Source organism: Lissotriton helveticus, chromosome 2_1, assembly GCF_964261635.1.
Source record: "Lissotriton helveticus chromosome 2_1, aLisHel1.1, whole genome shotgun sequence".
NCBI classification, from domain to species: domain Eukaryota; kingdom Metazoa; phylum Chordata; class Amphibia; order Caudata; family Salamandridae; genus Lissotriton; species Lissotriton helveticus.
The window spans coordinates 251,789,012-251,807,615 of record NC_136059.1 but is presented as its reverse complement, the minus strand read 5'-3'; the positions used below and the strand labels follow the sequence as shown (position 1 = coordinate 251,807,615).

The following is an 18,604-nucleotide window of genomic DNA, read 5'->3' as shown; positions in this document are numbered from 1 at the left end:
TCCACAATCTTGATCGGGTAGGGCAGGAGGGAAATCGGTCGGTAGTTCTTGTGACAACATGGATCCAGGGTGGGTTTTTTCAAGAGTGGCGTAATAACAGCCTGCTTCCAGTTGGACGGCACTGTACCTGTGTTAAGAGACTGGCAGCATAGCTGTCGTAGAATGGGAAATATCTCTGACCCAAGTTCCTTCATTAGCGTATGGGGCAGAGGATCCAACGGTGAACCAGAGGAGATTCCTAGGGCCACTCGAATAAACTCCTCTTCCGAGGGTATCGGAAAATTATCCCGGGAAACCCCAGGTGCGACCAACTCGGCAGCACCCTCTTCGTTTATACATCTCACCCCTTTTTTCTGATCTAGCCGGGTGGATGGAGGTATATCTTCCATACTTTCCACTATTTTATTTATTTTATTTTGGAAGAAGAGCACCAATCCATCACACAGCTCCTGGGAGGGTTTGATGTTGCTGTTAGTGCAGTTAGGATGTGTCATGCCTCTCACTATCCTAAAGATGTCCCTACATTTATTGAAGCTTTTAAGTAGGATAGATGCAGAGTGCTCAGCCTTGGCAGTGATTACTTCTTTTTTATATTTTATTATAGTGAGTCTCCAGCTTATTCTATCTTTTTCCAGATATTCCCTCCTCCACTGTCTTTCTGCCATTTTACACGAGAGCTTGAGATTCCTCAAGTTCTCTGTGTACCATGGTGCTGATGGGCTTCCTCTTTTCCTAATGACTTTCAGTAGAGCAAGCTGGTCGAGTTTCCTAATTAAATGTTCAATGAAGGTGGTTTAATTCTCGGTGACCTGTTTCTCAGGGTTAAACAGAGCCTCTGTGTGAAACAGGGAGCCACCTGCTTTTGCCTTTCTCAGAAGCCCTTTCCAGTCTCGGCCAAGGAAAGTGCTGACTTGTCTCTCCACAGGCCTCATTTTGTTCAGGCCTTGGACACTAAAAGTAATTAGGTGGTGATCCGTCCACCCCACCGGCAGGATTTCCCCCGTGACAATAAGGTCTTCCTCTGTAAAGATCAGATCTAAGATATGACCTTCTATGTGTATCGGTTCAGTCACCCATTGCTTCAGGCTCAAATTAGCACAGGACTGGGTAATGTTATAAAAAGCTATATCCATTTTTCCGTGGCCCACAAATTAAAATCCCCCAGGACTATTAATCTAGTGTGTGTAAGTGCCATATTATTAATTACATCGATCAGTTGTAACTGTGGTACAGAGTTAATTTTGAAATATGTAGTGCTAAATATATTAGAAAAAGAGGGAATTGCAATGAATGACTTCTTGAAAAGAACCTATTGATGAAACCTTGAGTGTGTCCATTGTTCCTATTCAGGCAGAATAGACATTCAATGTAAGCGATTTGTGTACCTTACACTACTAGATTGCAAGACAGTAGCTTTTGAAAAACTTTTTGTAAAAGGTGTGCAGAAAAACTGCTGTGCAGACGGCACATCATAACTACTGTCTAGATTAATTGTGAGACACAGTTCAAAATATCTTATCCTCATTCTCAATGGTGGCAAAAGGGGGCAGGGCCTCCCATGAGCTCTCAGCATTCTCACTGTGTGGGACTTACAGGAGGTAACAGGAGGGGTTCGTGGCCATCAAGTACTCTCAGCATCTAAGGGGACTTCATCCACCAACCAGCAGTGCACCAAGAGGCGTGTTTACAGAGTGGTGGAGAAAGGGGAGGAGACTTGGATGACCTCTCTGAAGTCTTACTGTGTGGGACTTACTAGAGGTAACAGGAGGGGTTGTTGGCCCCCAAAGACCTTCAGCAGCCAAGGTACTTCATCTTCCAACCAGTAGTGAGCCAGGATGTACGTTTTCAGAGTGGTGGAGAAAGGCGGCATGTCCTCGGATGATCTCACAGCAATCATGCTGTGTGGGACTTACCAGAGGTAAGAGGAAGGTTTGTTGGCCCCCAAGGCCCCTCAGCAGCCAACAGTACTTCATCCCCCAACAGGTTGGGTGCCAGGAACCCCTTTGCAGAGTGGTTGAGAAAGGGGGTGGGGCCTCTGATGACTTTCCACAGGGCCTGGCTTTTTCTTTTAATTATTTTGAATAGGGGTGGGGGGCTGTGTGGCCCCCACTCACTGGGGCAATTTCGGCCCCAGGGAGCCTGTGGCCTGGCCTTTTTGCAATGGGGAGGGGGGCCGCACAGCATTTTTTAAATGTATTCATCATAGGGGAGGGGGCTGTGCAACTCCCTTCCCTGGGCTGATTTTAGCCCCAGGGAATTTATGTATTCTTAATTGGGGAGAGGGCTGTGCCCTTCCTGGGACGATTTTGGCCCCGGAAACTCCATCCCCTGAGGCCCGGCCTTTTCTAATGGAGGAGGGGGCAGTATAGCCCCCTCCCAGTCTGATTTCGGCCTCTGACCCCATATCATGGGGTCCAACCATGTCTCCTGGGTGCCCCCAGGGCACCCAGTGCTTCGGGACTGTGGGAGGAGCCTGAAGGACCCTGCAAGCCATGCCAGCTCCCAGCCTCCTGCATGAGTCGGCATTGCTTTCAGACACAGGTAGCTACTCAACATGCCGCTCCCTCTGTCTGAAAGTAATTTGTTTCTCTCCTTGACAGTGGGCAGGGAAGCACAGTGAGTGCTTCACTTCCAATAAGTAATAGCATTTTCACTGCTCTTGCTTGCTGTAAGTGGAGTGTTTGCTGTGGCTTGAGAGGAGAGGTTAAAGCTCCTGCCAAGCCACAGCAAACAGCTGTGTCCTGGGGTCGGCACCCCGAGACATAGCAGGAGCAGGCACTGGGGACTGGCGGTCCTGAGGGCTGCGATTAGCTCCAGGAGGGGGGTTGTGTGACCCCCCTCCTTCGTAGCAGACAGGCCGGCCCTGGGGGGTTGGTGGTCCCTGGGGCTGTTTATGGCCCAGGAGGGGGTCATGCGGCCCCCCTTCCACTTTAAATGTTAATTTGGCCCCAGGAGGTGCTGGTCCCTGGGGGGGTCCTCGCAGCCCCCATTAACTGTAATTTAGCTCCAGGGAGGTGGTGTTCCCAGGTGCTAAGAGGGTGTTTGAGGTCCTCCAATAATTTTTTTTAATTTCACCCCAGGGAGTTTATGGTACCTGGTGCCCGGGGAGGTCCAAGAGGTCCACCCTTTTAAAAACACATACGTTGGTGATCCCTGGGGCATTTGTAAGCCCAGGAGGTGGGCCTGGTGCAATTCCGTGTAGCAGTTTGGGCTGTAGTCGTTTCTAAAATTCCGATGGGAATTAACATGGGAAATGCACTTTTTTCTCAGCCCCCTACTTGATGGATCACCCTGAAACTTTCCATTTGCAACAAGAATCACCGGGACACTTTTACTGGAAAAGTTCATAAGGATTCATCAAACGAGGCCAAAGATTATGGCAACTCAAAAAACACTTTTCCTATGGAAACTAGTGTTATATCCATTTGGGTACCCTAATATAGGCCTAGGTAACATCGTAAACTTTCACCTATATTCTTCCCTACATTACATATATAATGCTTCTTAGGGACTGACCTTTTACCTAGATACGACACTGCATTCAGAACACAGGTTTTCCCTGGTTCAAAATCTCATACATTATGCATGAGGATTCTTGGAAGCGCAGCAGAACAAAAATCTTGGGTATAATATCTATGTACAATGTTGATTCCGGATGTCATCCTAGGTCCGACACAGCGAGGTAGGACCCCTTGGGAGACCTATGGGTATATATACAACACATGTTGCTGAGTTTGACAGAGGAGACCAGGACTTCCAGGCCCACACACTGACGAGAGACGCTGAGGTTCCTGCATGTAGACACTCCAGCTAGCAGTGGTCTAAACATCCCTGGCGGGGTGTCCAACTCGAGACCCCTCAGTATGCAATTAACTCCCAAGTAATTCTGTAGGGAGGTTGCCTCCCACCATCGGCTGATTTCCTTATTCCTCAGGCTTTCCAGGATGTTGCCTCTCTGTTTAATTCCCACTGGGGCTATGTCCGACACTGTACTCCCGAATGCCAGTGTCTCCGTAGTACTTTTGCTGAAAATTGCTTCAGCAGGGGCCTCACTCCTCTTTAGGAACTCATCTTGCATTGTTGATGTTAATTACAAAATACTTATAAAGGTAGAGTAACACTCCTTGCTTGACACTCGATCACGCGTCTTCAGCTCTGGTAGCTAACGCGCACTCTGGCTAGCAATAACTTTGCGGCGGGCTTAATGCACTATAAATGCAGGTTTGAAATACAGCCGTGGCTGACCTCAATGCAAGATTAAAGTCTTGCTACCGTGAAACACAGTAGGATGAAAGCCGCACACCGGAGGTGCGTGACCGCCTACCTGATACATAAATATACATGTGTGCATGTGTGTGTGCGTGTGTGTGTGTGTATGTGTGTGTGTGCAATGCATCATTTAAAAAAATACTTACCTGCATGGTATAATACTACATTGTAAATTAGGATGCATGGAGATAAAGGTCACATGTGGCAAATGACGTGTGGTAAAGTTCACAAACCCAGGGAAGTTCAGGTGGTGGAGATTCTGCTTCATGTGTTCCTATCACACAGTGATGTGAGGGATGGTGAGTGTTCATGGTGCTGTGAATGCTAAATGAGTGACTGGCAGCAGTGGCAGGCAAGCTGATAGGATGGTCAAGTAAATGCTGAGCTATTTGAACAAAACGTACACATCTGCAAAATATTATGGGCTGGCCCAAAACATAACGGGCATCTCAGTCTACCAATAGCTGAAGGGGCCTGACCAAAACGAGCCAAAGATGTAACCTCACTCGCTGAATATGTGCACAGCAAGAGAACTTTGCTTATGCCAGACAGAAGAAACAGGGCAGGCTCACAAGGAGTGCTAGTGCCACTCACACTCGACAAAAACACACACACACACACTGCCTTGACTGTGTTTCAGATTTATTGCATCAGATAGCTACATTAGATAAAACATTAGGCGCTTATTTGAAGTTTGGTGGGAGAAAAGCTCTGCCACAAATTGACGATGCTCCAATGACAAACCTGTGTTCCTCTGCCCCATTGACACGTGGGGGAACTACAAGGTTTGGTGCTGGCAGAGTCAGTGGAGACCCTTGAAAGGCATGTCCTCCACTGTCAGGTCATAGTTTGTTACTACCTAAAACCATGGTAAGAGCATCGCCGAACCAGGAACGAAAATGTGAAAATATATCTGATGCTCAGAGATCAATGTCCCTCCGCACCAGAGTCATATTTTTTACTTGCACTTCCGGCCCTTAAACATAAAGAACAAACCAGGGCATAACTCAGTGCAACATAATACGCCATCAATCTTAATTTAACATTTTATAAAAATCATATATTTCGAATTGAACATTAAGCAATTATTATTCATCTGAAGAAAGGTATTTGTCCCAGAAAATATCTATTTACTTTCCTCAGTTTAAAACATTGATGAAGCCGGAATCGATGCTTGGCCGGCCTGGTTTCTTTGCTGTTCCGCCTTGTTTCTGACCCAGTGTCATTTTGAGTGAATTGTTGCAGAATGCAGACTGGCTGTCTCGGGTTCTCCATCAGCGCCTCTCCCCCGCACAAGGCATGGACAATAAAGAGCTCCTGTTTGTGGTTTGCAAGTGCTCATGTGATGTGAGCCATTTAAGTGACTGCCCTCGCCATCTGTCAATAATTCAAGACGGATGATATTAAGCACTGTACATTTGCAGCTGACAACTCTGTTATCTAATCTAGTTAGCCACTGTTCATTTTGTGGTTTACCAACAGAATCTGATCTCATCGCCGCCGAACCAAATGTATCCTAATATTTCTATAGTGAAGAGTAAACATACACATTTGTAAGCACCGTAACACAACAAGCACTGGCAAAGCCAATAGGTCTGGCTTTAATGTGGTAATGCATGTAAACACTGGCATTACAAATTCTGTTTACATATGTTGCTTGCACGTATCCTGTGCATCACATTGGAGTCTGCCCTGTTGGCTTTGCCAATGCTGGAAAAAGTAGTAATATGCATTGTTTTCATATAGAATGCCTACAAGAGATAAAGAATTGAATGTGAGAAACATTGTGATAATGGAGTGCACTCTTCAGATGTAAAGTAATCAGATGGATGGATGGATGGATGGATGGATGGATGGATGGATGGATGGATGGATGGATGGATGGATGGATGGATGGATGGGTGGGTGGATGGATGGATGGATGGATAGATAGATAGATAGATAGATAGATAGATAGATAGATAGATAGATAGATAGATAGATAGATAGATAGATAGATAGATAGATAGATAGATAGATAGATAGATAGATTACATTAAGGTGGTAGCCACTCCGTAGTTATTGTTATAGTTACCAGAGATAGGGATTTTCTTGGCTTATTGTCCCTTAATAACTTTGCACTCCTTTGACGGATCTCCACGAAACTATGCAGCCCTTTTGCACCCCTTAAATTGTGGCGGATTAAACGTTTTGCAGTGTTTGGTCAAGGGGGTGCAAAGCGAAAAGGCGGAGCCCAAAACATGCTTGAAATCTAATGCATTTTACATAGACTTTTGTATTTCACGTAGCGTCAAAACATCTGAACAGATTGTAATGAAATTGTACCGCAATGTACATTAGACTATGTAGATGATTGTTTTGGCTATTGCAAATGATATTATGAAGTGGCGATGAAGTTTTAAGGGCCAATAATGTAGTAAAATCTTGTAGCACAATACTATAAAAAGTAGCAAGGAAGTCCAAAAAATAAGCTAGACTGCATATGTAAAATTTCAGATTTGCTGTATGAACAACTGAAAGACTAATTTTTTGTCATATGCTAATAGAAACCTATGAACAAATACATAACCAATAGAATACATCAGAATCTACATAATTGTTCTCTGCATGCTCTCTGGGTCCCAAAATTAAACTGTGCCCAAAAAGTCAAACAAAAACCGTCTTTTTTTTGCACCCTAGTGCAACAAAAAGAAAAATTGACCTAGCACTCAGTCACACAAAGTACTATTTGGAGGACATGATATTGGTTACTACAGGTATATATATATATATATATATATATATCCTTATCTATAACAATAACAATGATTGCCTTTTAAGGAAGCTTAGAAAAAATACACTAGACTGCTTATGTAAAGTTTCTGAATTATAATATGAGCAACTGAAAGACACACTTATGGTCACATGATTATGTAAAGCAATAAACAAATGCTTAACAAATGCAGTAGATAAAATAAAAGAAATAACATGAAATCTGATTGTCACTCTGTAATTATATTTAGTATTCCCAAATATTAGTTCCCTAATACCTTTCCATTCATTTTATAAATCACCACAAAGTATTCCATTCCTATGGTATTTTCTACACTTGAGATGATGTACATTTTTGTGGTGAATCCTGAAGGGTGTACAAAGATAAAAGGGGGTCCCAAAACACATTCTTCCACCAATGCATTTTCCATTATATTTGATGCATTTTAAGAAAGCGTCAATAGGTATGGATTTACTACTTACCCATATGTAACGCCCTAACAGTGAAATGTAAGATATTTGAGAACTCATTTAAAATGTGTCCAAATTTTGCTTTCTACAGCACTAACCATAATTTCTATGACAAAATGAACCCGTTCATGTTTTCCTTTCTAAATGAAATGTTTTAAGTTTTGCCAGTTTGATTCACTCAAGATGGCTTCAGGTGCGGCTTATTGTTTTCATAAGTAGGACTTTTAGCACTCTTGTTGTTCATTAGAACATTCTGGGAGGCTGCAGTAGAACACAGGGGAACCAAATGATAGGCTGTCCCTGATGGAAGTACATGTTTTACTGAGAATGTCAGAATTGTTTCTCACATGAAATAGAATGATAGTGTGAATTTACAGAAATGATGCTCTCATTTTAGCTTCTGGATCACCTTCCATAACCTATATGAGAAAATCGTGAGAGAAAGCAGTTTTCTCTCAAAAATGGTATATCAAATCCTAGTATAGGAATCAGCATTTTTCACAGGGTTAAATCACCGTTCAACAAACCACAATTCCTAAAATAATATGGTATCACCAACAAATGATTTTATTGCAACTAAAATTTGGGTTCGCCCTTTAAGCATGGTCACTTTTTGCGACCCTCAAAACCTGTCATTCACTTCAGTGCCTTTCAATAGGGTCCATGTCCCAGAGTCCTGTGATCCAGCTCTCCGCGCCAGCCTATTACCATTTGTCCTCAGATGGACCACTTCTTCGCTGCCTGAGGGGTGATACGAGTTAACATTTGATCAATCCATTTCAATTAGCAGTGCAACCAATTTGGCCACACAATAAGGACCACGAATCAGTGACTGTAATTAAGAAGGTGTATTACAAATTAGCAGTCAAGTTAAGGTACACATATCTGAGCATCATGCTGTAAAGGTACAGGATAACAACCAGGAAACCCAACCTCCTAAATAAGTTTAGACATACCAGTAGTAGGCAAACAAGGAGTTCAGTCACAGCAATACAAAAGATCAATAACAAGATTTGGTACTTAGAGAAGAGTTCCTGGTTCTCTCTCCTATACATAAGTGGAATCTAAAATCGTCTAAGTTAAAGTCCAAACTAAAGAGGATGGTTGTATCTAAAAGAATTATAACAGCTAGGGAAATTCAATAAAGAAGAAAAATAGGGTGATGCAGGAAGGTGTCAGCATTTCAGAAGCTCTACCAAGAATCTCCAAGGACAAGGAAATTAGTGTCGGCCTAAGCTCCACTTATAAGAGAATTAAGGGAAAGCATCAGTGGCAGCTCCTTTGCTAAGGGGGCGGAGCATCGCTCAAAGAAAAATGAAATGATAATAACAAGAAGAGCCCTGAGAGCCTCTGAGAGCCTCTCCCACGCCCACTCCTTGACCACGCCCTCTAGCTGCACTATTTATTATGTGCTTTCACCGTTCGCGCAGCGGACGGGCGCAGCGGGCGCGCCGTTTGCGCGCCGAAGGCGCGCCTAAGGCAAGTCCGTCTGCGCCCGTCCGCGACCGGCCGGGACCAGGGGCCATAGACTCTGCCCTTCCTCTGGCGTATTCCTCGGCCCAACTTTCCTCTCTCTCTGCCTCAATCCCCCTCTCCCCCTCCGTAGCTCTTCACCTATCTTCGCACGGTATCTATGTCCCCCCCCTCTCTGGCGCTGTCTTGCCCTCTCCCCCTCCCTCAATCTCTTCTACGCCCTCCTCTGCTCGTGCTTCCCCCGGTTTCCCTGCTGCCTCTGCTATTCTTCTTAACACGCGTTCCGCTGTAAAAAACCAAACCGTTCTTTTCAATCTGTTGGACACTGACCCTCCGGACTTCCTTTTCCTCACTGAGACCTGGCTTTCCTCCCACTCACTTCCGGACCTTCTTGCCATTCTCCCTGCAACTCATTACGCCCTCCGTGCTGACCGCCCAGATGGAAGAACTGGGGGTGGCGTGGCCATGATAGCTCGCCGCTCCTTGCAATTCCAGCTCCTTTCGCATCCTTGTATCACCAGTGTTGATTTTCTGGTGGCCCGTTCTCTTAACCTCCCGGTCCCCCTCACGGTGATCCTTCTGTACCGCCCCCCTCAAAACATGCCATCCTTTGTGTCTTCTCTGCAGGATCTCTTGGCCACCCTGGCTGTAAATAATTCCTCGCTACTTCTGCTTGGGGACTTTAATTTTTGGCCGGGTGATCCGCGGGAGGACTCTTCCTCTAAAGATTTCTCTGCTACCCTTCGTTGTCTCAATTTTTTACCTCACGTTTCGACCCCCACCCACACCCACGGTCACATCCTCGACCAGATCTGGTCTTTACGTTGTAATCTCTCGGTCTCTTCGATCTCCCCCTGTGTTTGGTCAGATCATTTTTTGATCTCCTTTTCCATCCTCCTAGGTCAACCCGAGAAAGCCCTTCTGCCCAAAAACATCTGGGCTCGGAGTTGGAATAAGGCTGATCTCAATGATCTTTCCTCCTCTCTGTCCCTATCGGCTCCTGTCCTGACCGACCTCTCTGTGGAAAATCAGGCGGATGCCATTCACATCTGGCTTTCCTCGGCTTGTGACCAGGCCGCTCCACTTAAAAAGATCAGATCGGCCCGCCTTCACGACGCCCACAAGTGGTTTTCCAACGACCTCAGATCCCTGAAGCTAGAGCTTAGGCGGTCTGAACGCCGTTGGCGCCGCACCTACTGTCCCACTCTCCGCCTGAAATATAAGGCCCTCCTTAATAACTACAAATCTGCCATCTTAGCGGCCAAATCCAAATACTTCACGGACCGCGTTGCCCTTTCGGCCAATAAATCTCGTGAGATCTTTTCACTGGTCCGTAGCCTTGCCACCTCTGACCGTGCAGGCCTTTCCCCGGTTCCTTCTCAATCTCTCTGTCACTCTTTGAATGACTATTTCATCAATAAAATAATCACCATTAAGGCCAACATCCCGACTGTGCCTCACTTCGACCCGCCGGATAATTCCTTCCTCTCCCCTTCTGTTTTGGATCACTTCAAACCCATTTCACCAGAGCTTTTCCTTGACCTACTCGTTAAGGTCAAGTCTGGTTCTCCGGCGGACTGTGCACCTGCTCGCATCCTCAGAACCCTATACACCAGTTGCCCTACCCCCCCCTAACCTTTCTCAACTCTTGCCTGGCTTTGGGTTCTGTCCCTTCTTCCTTTAAGTCTGCCATTGTGCTTCCCATCCTGAAGAAAGCTGGCCTGGACCCCTCCCTTCCATCGAATTTTAGGCCGATCTCCCTTCTTCCCTATCTAGGGAAGATTCTTGAGAGCTACGTGACATCTTGCCTCTCCTCTTACATCGAGGAGAATAACATCTTGGCCTCTCACCAGGCTGGCTTTCGACCTGGCCACTCAACCGAGGGTGTGGTCCTTGCGGTCCTGGATGAATTGAAAGGCAAGGCCGATAGTAACCTTCCTCAGGCCTTAGTCCTTTTGGATCTGTCCGCTGCGTTTGACACGGTCGATCATGCCATTCTTCTTGACCGTGTCAGCGCAGCGGGCATCCAGGGCTCTGCCCTCTCCTGGATCGCGTCCTTCCTTCAGGGACGATCACAGGCAGTTCACCTCTCTGAGTTCTCTGCACCCCCTCTCCCGGTCACCTGTGGGGTACCCCAAGGCTCCTCCCTTTCCCCCCTTCTATTCAATCTCTATATCCGCCCCCTCATTTCCTCGCTTCTTGAGCTGGGGGTCTCGGTGTATAACTACGCAGATGACCTCCAGCTCGTTTTCGATCTATCCTCCCCCATTCACTCCCTCCCCAAGCTCAGCTCTACTCTTGTCTTTATTTCCCAGTGGATGAGCTTCAATCATTTGAAGCTCAACCCGGACAAGACAGAGCTCGTTCTCACTGGTGGCCCCTCTAATCCCTGGTCTTCAGCCCATTGGCCCCTTTCTTTTGGTCCTCCCCCCTCCCCTGTTCCCTCTGTTCGGACCCTGGGCATCAAGATCAGCAATGATCTTTCTATGCATGCGCACATTAGTTCTGTCGTATCCTCCTGTTTCCTCTCCCTCCGCCTCATCCGCAAAATTTCCCGTTTTTTTTCTGTTGATGCCCTCAAAGTTATCATTACTGCCCTCATTACATCCCGCCTGGATTATGGAAATGGCCTGTATGTAGGCATTCCCGCCTACGAGACTCGCCGTCTCCAGGCCATCCAGAACCAGGCGGCCCGTCTTGTTCTCCGTATTCCTAAGTTCTCCCATATCACTCCTGCCCTCAAAACCCTTCACTGGCTCCCCGTTCATTTTAGGTCCCAGTTTAAACTTGCTTGTCTGGCCTTTCGGGCGCATGCCCGCTCCGCTCCTCTTTTTATCAATTCTCTGATCTCTTCTCATGCCCCCAGCCGCTCTCTCCGCTCTTCTTCCCTCTCTCTTCTTCACGTCCCCCGTTTCCGCAAATCCCGCACTGGTGGCACCCGTTTCTCTGTGCGGGCTCCTCAGATCTGGAACTCTCTTCCCCTCTCTATTCGTTCCATTCCTATTTTCTCTCACTTTCGGAAAGCCCTTAAAACTTTTTTCTTTCTTCAGGCTTTCCCTGGCTAAATCTCCCCCGCACCTTTTAGGCAGTTATTGATGTGATCCTCAGCGCCAGGAAGCCGCTTGGCCGTAGTGCGCTTTATAAGTTTCTTTTCATTTCATTTCATTTCATTTCCCACAGAAAGTGGGAAACTGAAACAAGGCTGTTTCTTAAGCTGATTCAATATTAAGATAGGTCCTTCATCGCCTTATTTGCCTTATTTGCCTTACCGTACTCCTTTCCGAGCTCCTGGGTCCAGCGCAGGGACACACCGATGAGGTGTAACCATGCGCTTTACAAATCACTTTATTATTAATAATATTATTCTAAGTTATTATCATTTTATTTTTCTGTGCCACTTAAAACCATGTTAGGTGTGGGGTGGGGTTGGGCTCCCCACCGTCAGAGGGAGGAGGAGCAGTTTGCACTCCGTATGTGTGCATGATGGCTTGACGCTTTTGGCATGTTCTTCTCTGGCCTGTGTTGCAGAGCCCAGCGGAGAAAATGCCCAGCCTCCGCGGTACTAGCTGAGCAGCCAAACAGGCCGCTCAGACCTATCATGACGGTGCTCATGCAGTGTCGTGATTGACCAGGAGAGTAAGGGAGCCTGGGTGCTTTCGGTGCAGAGGACGTAGGACGTCGGTGCAGAGGACATAGGAGAGATGTGTGACGGCAAAGAAGAAGTTACGTTTATTTTTTATTTTTTTCATCCCTCCACCCTGTGCCTCACCACCCCTATTCCGAGGCAGCCACTACTGGAAAGCATAGAGGTCCATAAATAATTGTATTTTTTTTGTTTTTATAAATAATTTATAATGAATAACGTACATATTTTTAAATTATTACACATTGATAACATTGTAATGTAAAAATATTAAGACAATATAAATAGTATAATGAAATCTGAAAGGGTAGCATTAGTAAAAATATAACAGTAGAAATCTCAAAAGAAATCGTAATAAACCAAAACATTAATGTTGAATTTATCATTGTTGAGTTTTTAAAATCCATTGACCTTGGAGCATGATAATGAAGTGGAATATACAATTTCTAAATATTCTAATATCATTGCCTAATTTGCAAAAGAATTATTGACTTATTTATGACCCCAGTTGCGCCACGCTTGCACCTCTTTATGTGGTACATGCCTGATACAACTGAAGGTGTCCTTTCCTGCACAAAAACAATCCTGCATGTGACACAGATGCCCTCGCACTATTGTGCAAGGGTGCCTGGTTTGGCGCTAGGCAGCCAAAATGCACCAACGCAGAGGAAAAGGTAAGATTGTGCTGCATTCTTTTATAAACGGCGCATTCCTGCCCTTTCCCTGTTAAGCAGTGCAGCAAAGTGATTTGCTGATGTGCACTGCGTGCCAAAGCTCATAAATATGTCCCTAATTGCCTCGGGCAAAATTATTTTTTAGAATCCTGCAACTGACAATGTCAAACGCTGGGGTTGCTGAATGACAAGCCTGTCTAGTATTGATTGGAACTTATGTCTCTTTCATCCAGCACCACACACCTACTGTTCATTTATCTCACCCCTGCAGTTTGCTTGCCATCACTGTTTCCGCCCTATGTCAGTGTTTACCTGTAGTCTTCTTTCTCTTTCTGTACCTTTTCCGACTTTTTCTAGTACAAAATCTGATGATAAAAAACAGGTTTCAGCCCAAAATAAATGAATGCAGGTGGAGCTCACCTCCAACTGCAGACAACAATTAAGCACTGTTTAGCATATCTTAGGCTGTCTGAATAATGCCAAGGTGGATATCTGATTCCACCTTGAAGGAAAATTACTGTTAAGTGTAATTTACCTCTGCACATATATGAGGAACTATATGGATATGTATATAAAATTGCTTACAATCCTAGTTAAGTCCTTTCTAAAAATCCTATCAGATACTTTTCAAATGTAATAAGGTGATACATTTAATACATTATTTAAATTTCATTTCAGCACCTTTCTGCAAGATGAAATGGCATCTTTTGCAACTGAAGCCAACACTTATAAATATATTCATATATTACCCTGACTGTTTTTCTTTTCATCTTTCAGATCTATATTCTCTCAATTTCTATCTTTATATTTACTTTCATTCTGCAAGTGATTTGTATTATGTTTATTCATTTTGAAGTTTTTTTTCTATCTTTCAGATTACGGGTTTTTAAGTTTGCCATAGCATATGTGTGACTTATAAAAAAAAATAAGCATTATAAACATACAGCCTTTTCACTCTCCAGAATCAGGGGAAATTCACAGTTTATTTAATGTTTGTAGTCCAGGAATGCTGGCCAATGGGTGTACATTATATGCATATTATACTAGTTAAAAATGTGCAATCTATCTGATATATTTCCTCAAGTATTAGAACTATGTATTTTATAGTAAGGGAACAAGGAGTTATTTTGATGATTGTGCTAGTCTTCCTTATACCATTCCAGTATTAACTTCCTCCTATCCACTTGATAATTAAAAATAGAGGCCAAACTGCTTAGGGTTTCTTGTAGGTATTAGGTGGAGTACAGAGGCATAATACAAGTGTATATAGGCTGCAAATAAAGAATTATGTGCTATATAGGGATCATTTTGTAAATAAATATTGTAATTAGAAACATGAAAGCGCAATTCCTTTTAGGTTCTAATAGGAAACAATATAACAAAACCATAATTGTAAGTTTTTGGGCCTGGGGCAGGAGGGTTTGTTTGCAAGATGTGGGCATTTTTTATATTTTTAATGTTTCTGTCTTAGATTATTCTTTTATTTGAATATGTTTGCTGTCTGTGGAAGTTTCTACATGGCTATTATTTTGGGGTGTTTGAATTATGTTGTAATAAATAACGTTTTAAATATTTATTTTGTCTGTCTCCTTATTAATTCAAGTTTGTTTTTTGATTACATATTAGATAAATATGTTGAAATGTATAGTGATTATTTAGCTTTAATTGAACATATTAATTAACCAGGTATTTACTTTTAAGAATTCTGATTGTATTATTATAAACTATTGAATATAAAAAATAAATATAAATATAAAAATGAAGGAAAATTTAATATACATTTAAAGGTTGGACATTTGTCCAGCCTTTGTTAGACTCCATATGTGAAGAAATTTAAGAACATTTCAGTATCATCCACAAGGAGTAATGATTCGTTCAGTGCAATATTGAACCGTCAACAATTCTTTTACAAACTGTGAGGACTCTACCATATCCTCCCACCAGCACAATCCAAACAATGATATCTAGACTTGAGTATACTAAATGTTTATTCAATGATTGAATGATTTCCAATGTGCTTCAAAAGATCACTGCTGCACTGTTTGGATTTACAAATGATATCATAAGCCATGGTTAAAGTACAAAGCCTTGGTCATCTTTAAGAAAAGTGATAAAAAAACATGTCAATTAACAATTGAAAACGAATGCAAATTTATATATAATACTAACGTATTACCATTTGTTTTAATATATTTACACTTATAAAGTTTGACTAAAAAGTAATCTTGTAGTTGAATTTATAACATGTCTTTTAGGTGTCATCACACAGCCATATCTCCTCATATTAGCTCAAAACAATTGAGTTACATTAAGAAACAGAACAAATCTATGTATGAAACTGAGAGTGGAATTTTAAAGTGACACGTTTTTTCATTAAGTAGTTGGTGTGAGGAAATGAGTTCCGGACCCATTTAGTCCCCTTTTATTTAACTTTTTGGACTATCTGATTTTTGCATATCATCTCTGAGTGAGTCTCACTGAGTCTGACTCTCATTGATTCGTATCAAAATGGATATGGAGTATCAGCCTCCAGTGCCTATTTGTTGAAACAAAATCTGTTATTATGCAATTCAGAGTTTGTTGTAAGTGCACATATACACACCCACACGTGTACATGTGGGTGATCTGAGTGCGTGAGTCTCCCATCTAGGTCAGTCCATAATCTGTGTGCAGGTAGCTTTTTGCGGAAGAGAAATCTTCATGAATAGGTGCCAATCTGTGCAGACTTTGTTATGTAAGTGGACATTCATGATGTTAGTCTGTAATGCTTTACTGAAGTGTGTTGTGCTTCTTTAAATTATACATTATGTGTGAAAGCTGCACTAAGGTATAGTTTTGCCATAGTTACACCTAGAGACTAGGTTGTTGGACCAATGTCATAGTAAACAAGAATCCTGAAAGTAGATATACCATTGGTTTGTTCATATATGAACGCCATCTCGTACTGCAAGTTTTTTATAATTCTCTAAGCCAGCTCCCTAAGTGTTTGATTCTGGCTTTAGATCATCCTGTTGGTCCACCTTAATTACCCAGCTGGCCAGTTGTCAGAATAAAGTCTTTCCCACAAAATAGTGCCATTTGCCAGTGATTAGACTTTTTCCTGGGAGAGGAAATTATTCAGACAGAATATGCATTTATTATTAAGATTTTCACACTACCCTGACATGGGAAGGCTCACCCCATAGGGAAGTAGCCAGGCCTTTGAAGCCAGTCACAGGATAGCTCTCCTTTGAAGTGTTGGATGGAATAGACCAGGCAGCTGTGTCACTTAGGGGTGAGGCTTACTGCTCCCAGAGAGCTCTTTCAAGAGAACCCTTGACTTTGCCACTTTGGAACGCCCCACTATGCTGTGTGGGAGAGTTGAGAAAGGGGTGGATGAATATGTGTCATGTTAGAATTGAGTAGAGATGCTTACCATCTGGAATGTTCTCCCACTTAAAAGCCTTTGCATGGATCAGCCACCAATGAAAACTGAACCCCTGATAGAATGAGCCCTAATGACTAGATACCTGATGGATGTACTTGCTCAATAGACCTGTATCGTCAGGGCCACAGGAGACAGTGGGGGGACAGCAGAGGGACAGGAGAGGGATGGGCATGCTGGAGGATACTGAAAGAGAAGGGATGTTCTATACTTCTTAGGACAGGGCCTGTAGGTGGGTAACCCACCCCTACATAAGGCAGGCTACTCTGCCTTTTAGGACAATGGGTGCTGCTAGCGGGGACCTTGAAATAAGGAGATCACCAGGAGCCAGAAAGAGTGCAGGCCCTAGACAAGGTGTGAAGGGGCAAGGTGTAGGCTCTGAGCTCCCTCTCTTCGAAGGGAGGGCAGAGAAAACATAACTTCTAGTAAAATGCAAATTCATTGGAGGCCAAGAGGCCAGAAACAAACCCTCCTGGTGGCTGAAGCCTGCAATGAATAGCACAATGAACCACAGTGTGTGCAAATTGGCCTGGGGGGGGGGGCAGAGAAAGCCATCTTTATGGACTCCATTCATGTGGCAGGACCCCAAGCCCCATGTGCAAAGAAAGACAAAAATAGCACCTCCCCGTGTCCCTAGGCAGTGTAGAAAATTGTGACCTCCGAAGGGGACCATCTAGGCTCAGGCAAGAACAGTGTGCCCCTACATGTTTATTAAATACTACATGGGGAGGACTAAAGCCCCGGTAAAAGCATTGTTAAAGAGGTGCACGTTTGGCCCCACCACCCTGTGGGTTGTAATTGTCCCTGGGTTCTGAAGTGCCTCATGGACTAACACCAAGGAGAGAATGAGACTGAGTACCAATCCACTCTTGAAGTAGGTTGTCCCGGGGGCCCTCAATACCTCGGGACAAATGAGGACTAGAGCACCAACATGCTCCATGGTATCACTCTCCCATGAAGGACTAGAGACTGGGTGACCAGTGATGTCCTCCTACTGCTCGCCATGTCACATACCCATGTTTTGGGGGAACATGTCAATGCAAAAATCCCCACCCATGAGAGAGCCGGTAAAAGAAGAGAAGCTAGACACACCTGCACTGGCTTTTCAAGAGCTGTACCAGGCATACACGCTGTAACTGGAACTTTGAAGGCTCAGGGGAAGGCCATATTAATGTCCATATTTAATTGCAGTGCCCCTGCAGGGCAAGAAGGCACTGAGTGATGTGGCCACCCAGAAGCAGCCCACTAAGATCACTAAGAGCCCCTTGTAAATTGTGGAAAATGCACAGTAAGTCTCCTAGTAGCCTCTCTGATGTCCCTGGGAGAGGTTTTAAAGCATTCGTGGAGATGATACTTCAAGTCTTTGTGCTGTAAGGTGCAAGGACCTTTCTTTTAGGTCCGAGTACTGCTTTTGTATCAATTCAAAAAATAGACAAACCTCACTGGGAAAAAGTGACTCTTTTTGTGTGGCCACTCTTATTTGTAAGGCTAATGATGTTGTTTTTGAAAATGCACATTAGGGACCTACTGTCCAGTACCCAGTGTATGTGCTTTGACCCCTAAACATGGACAAAGGGGCTAACTCCATATTTACTTTTCCAGTAAAATGATAGTACATGGTGCAGAAAATACACCAATGGCATAGAAAAATGAAATGTCATCTGTGGACTGCAGCTCGTTATGCGATCAGCCTTGGTTGATGAAGGAAACATGACTTCAGGCTAACCTTCTGTTGTGCCCTATGACAAGTTGACACAGGCAGCCAGGTAGAGTTTTGTAGACTTCTTTATTGGTTTCATGTAAATATGTACATCAGACCATATTCCAGTTGCCAGCCTTCACTCCAGCCTCACCAGACCAGGAGCAGCCTCCCTGCTGCTCCGACCATCTCCAACTGTC

At 44.0% G+C, this 18,604-nt stretch overlaps 1 long non-coding RNA gene across 1 annotated transcript in view; it reads right to left on the bottom strand.

Moving 5' to 3' along the window:
* Positions 1-5,227: 5,227 nt before the first annotated feature.
* The window catches only part of LOC144819303 (uncharacterized), a 209,057-nt gene continuing 195,680 nt past the window's right edge, over positions 5,228-18,604 (bottom strand). The window contains exon 3 of the long non-coding RNA XR_013607278.1: positions 5,228-5,646. This is a non-coding gene — a long non-coding RNA (uncharacterized LOC144819303). The remainder of the gene's footprint in view (positions 5,647-18,604) is intronic.